This window comes from Triticum dicoccoides, chromosome 4A, assembly GCF_002162155.2.
Source record: "Triticum dicoccoides isolate Atlit2015 ecotype Zavitan chromosome 4A, WEW_v2.0, whole genome shotgun sequence".
In the NCBI taxonomy this organism is placed as follows: Eukaryota; Viridiplantae; Streptophyta; class Magnoliopsida; order Poales; family Poaceae; genus Triticum; species Triticum dicoccoides.
In genome coordinates, this window is record NC_041386.1 from 575909852 (window position 1) to 575913484 (window position 3633).

A 3633-nucleotide genomic window follows, 5' to 3' on the forward strand; every position below is an offset into this window, starting at 1 on the left:
CTAATAAAGCACGGAGCTAAAGTAGATCCAAGTGGGCCACCTTACCAGGCAGCCAAAAGGGTGTCTCCCTCAACCCTATTACAGATCAGACCGTGCTACGTTATAGTAATAACTACCAGGGCGGGGGACCCCGAATCTCCCAGCATTGGCATCCGCCACAGCCATCGACACCATTCTTTGTAGCCATGTACAAACATCCAGCCAAACTATGTATGTAGCTACAGATATACAGACAAAACACACTGTTTGCCTTGAAAAATTACAGATCGACGCTGAAGTGGGTAGGTCACTGCATACGAATTTCCGTATGTATGTATTGTGTGACAAATCTCTGCGAGACGAACATTTTTTTGTGAATGCACTACAAATAATGAAGCTTCAAGAGATAATAACAAGAGTAAAAGAGAGTGACTGCCCATGCCTCTCCCCCTTGAGAATCCACAAAGCCTATGGAGTGCCAAATGGAATCGAATTACCAACCAAGCAGCCAAAAGGGCGTCTCCTTCTCGGCTCTAAAAGCATATCAGAGGTCGCCGCTACATGATACTAACTGGCAGACAGGGCGGCGGATAGGGAGGGATGGATCGAGTCAGCCGGACGTGGACGACGACGAGGGCCAGGAGGTTTAGGGTGCGCTGGTGCCAGGGCGTCCGTGGGTAGAGGTCCTCCATGAACTCCAACAGTGGCAGCATTGGCTGGTCTCCGGCTCTTCCTTTCTTGTCGTCCAAGAAGACGAGACGAGGAGGAGGATCTATTTCGGTCACCTAGCTGCACGAGGAAACCAAACAGCACTCGCATCAGAAAGGGAAAAATTGAACCAAGAGACTGGGCGGCGGAGAAGAGGGGCGCGGGAGAGGGTGAGGGGTAGTATATATACAAAATTGAACCAGACAACATTCTCTAAAGCAAGCCAACCAGTTATTTTACAAGACACTCTAAGGTACAATGTTAGCAACAGCAGGTGCAGCCCTACAATCATGGATGAGTAGTATATATACAACAGATCACAGTCACTTTGACTTTTTGCAGCGTCTTAAAACTCCTAATTAACCTACTGAAAATAGATACCATTGTAACGACACAACAAGGTGATTTCCGTGCACTCAATTTAAATTCCCATCAATTCCCAAACTAAGCTTGGAAGGTGGTGGAGATGTACATAGAGCATGTCTTTTATGCCCAAATTGTTCATTTCCCTGCATTCCACATGATTGTGGCCATAGAAGCTACAGAGATGTGCATGCATACAAGACAAGTTCATAGTCAGTCACATTCCCTTTGCTACAATCTTAATTAACTCTCTGATTGCGCAGAAACTAAACATGATGTTAATGCTCTTGCTATATACTTGATCCAGCAAACACAACAGTAGTCGCTAGAGTAAGTAACAAGAGAAACACCATGTCACAGCCAAACAGAGCAAAAAGTGCCTACTACAGACCAACCTATGGCATAGCCTCCTCTCCTGAAATGCATTTCTCCTCTCAGAAAAGAAAGAATGCATTTTTTGCTCTCAGAAAAGATTGCAAACACACATCGTCAAGGAAGGCAAGTGAGATGGAAGGGCACTCACTGTTGGGCACCTTTTACAGTTGAAGTGGGCCTCACACCGATGGGCTCGCTGGTGAAGTTCTACCGCATGCACACCACATGGCGGTCTCTGGAATATATGACTCGCACTCGTCTAGCAGTTATAGTAAAATACCTAAGAATGATAGTAAATATCTTCATCAGCTGATCCGCAAATCACAGGTCACATTGCATTAAGAATTGCAGGTCATGACATACATAATTAACAAACCAAACACAGTGAATCACGATGCGGTGAAGCAAGCCAACCAAGCTTTTTTGCCGGACAATCTAAAGAGACAGTGTTAGCAACTAGGCATCGATGATTGTATCAGCTAGCCCCACTAGTATCAATTCTCAACAAGTAGGTACTCCCAGGTACTAATATCAGCAGCAGCGGATGCCATTCCTTTTCTAGTCACACAAGTATGTGCAGCCAAACTACGTATGTTGCTACAAATATACAGAACAAACACACTATTTGCCTTGAAAAAACAGGAGACATTCATCATATATAAATACTACAGACCAATCCTGAAGTAAGTAGGTCAATTGTCAGTGCATACATGTTTCAAATTTTTCCCTTTACAAATCTTCGGGAAAATCCAACAATTTGCCATGAATTCACTCCAAATAATGATGCTTAAAGAGATCATAACAAGAGCGAAAGAGAGCGACTGCTGTGTGTCTCCCCCTTGAGAATCCCCAGGCCTGTGGAGTGCCAGATGGAATCGAACTACCAACCAAATAGCCAAAACGTCTCTCAACCCTAAAAGTAGATTAGAACATGCTGCGACATGATACTCCCTCTTTTTCTAAATATAAGTATTTTTAGAGATTTCATTAGAAACTACATACGGATGTATATAGACATATTTAAGAGTGTAGATTCACTCATTTTGCTCCGTATACAGTTTATATTGGAATCTCTAAAAGGACTTGTATTTAGGAACGGAGGAAGTACTAATTACCAGGATAGAGGACAAAAAATCTCCCAGCATTGTCGTCGGACACAGCCATTGGCACAATTCTTTTTCTGGTCACATACGTATGCGCAGCCGAACCATGTAGCTAGCTACAAATATATACAGCCAAAACACGTTGTTGGCATTGAAAAAACTGGAGACATGCATCATATAGATACTGCATATGTGTTTCAGTTTTTCCCTTTGCAAGAATCTCTGCAGAAATCTGGCAATTTGCCGTGGATTTGGTCCAAATAATGAAGCTTAAAAGAAAGAGATAACAGGAGGAAAAGAGAGCCTCGCCCAATTCAGACTCCCCGGGCCTATGGAGTGTTTATCAATTAGTGTTATGCTAATGTTAGGGGAGATCAGATGGAATCGAACCAACCGGCCGGCCAAAAGCGCATCCCTCAATCCTAAAACTAGATGCGAGGTCCCTGCTACATGATACAGTACTAACTAGCTCACCAGGACTAGGGATAGGAAGGAGGGATGGATCTAGTCAGCCGGACCTGGACGAGGGCGAGGGCGAGCTGGTGCCCAAGCCCCCGCTGGTAGAGGCCCGTGAGCGTGGCTCCAGGAACTCCAGCGGCGCCACCATGGCCTGGTCTCTGGCGCTTCCTTTCTTCCCGGCCAAGAAGATGAGACGAGGAGGAGGTCTATTTTGGTCGCCTAGCTGACCTTCCCGGCTTAGATGATTAAAGAGATGTTTATCTAAGTGGGAGTTTTTAAGTAATATGATTAATTGAATTTTAATTTATCATAAACTTAGTATCTGATAGTATTTTTACATGTCTATATTGTTGTAGATTTATGGCCCGTACTACTGTTCCTTTGAATTTTAATGCGTTCCTTAAGAAAGCTAAGTTGAAAGATGATGATAGCAATTACTGAAGGAAATATGCCCTAGAGGCAATAATAGAGTTGTTATTTATATTTCCTTATATCATGATAAATTTTATTATTCATGCTAGAATTGTATTAATCGGAAACTTAGTACATGTGTGAATACATAGACAAACAGAGAGGCACTAGTATGCCTCTACTTGACTAGCTCGTTAATCAAAGATGGTTAAGTTTCCTAGCCATAGACATGAGT

The 3633-nt window shown here is 43.3% G+C and overlaps 1 long non-coding RNA gene across 3 annotated transcripts; it reads right to left on the reverse strand.

The window, feature by feature from the left end:
• Nucleotides 1–251: 251 nt before the first annotated feature.
• Nucleotides 252–3208, reverse strand: LOC119286875. Of its 3 annotated transcripts, XR_005140677.1 has the most exons (5): nucleotides 3047–3208; nucleotides 2541–2644; nucleotides 1789–1860; nucleotides 1574–1705; nucleotides 252–768 (listed from the first exon to the last, which is right to left on the reverse strand). It is a non-coding gene; the product is annotated as an uncharacterized LOC119286875 (long non-coding RNA). The 3 variants fall into 3 exon arrangements; XR_005140678.1 differs by lacking the exon at nucleotides 1789–1860; XR_005140676.1 differs by lacking the exons at nucleotides 1789–1860; nucleotides 2541–2644.
• Nucleotides 3209–3633: the final 425 nt, after the last annotated feature.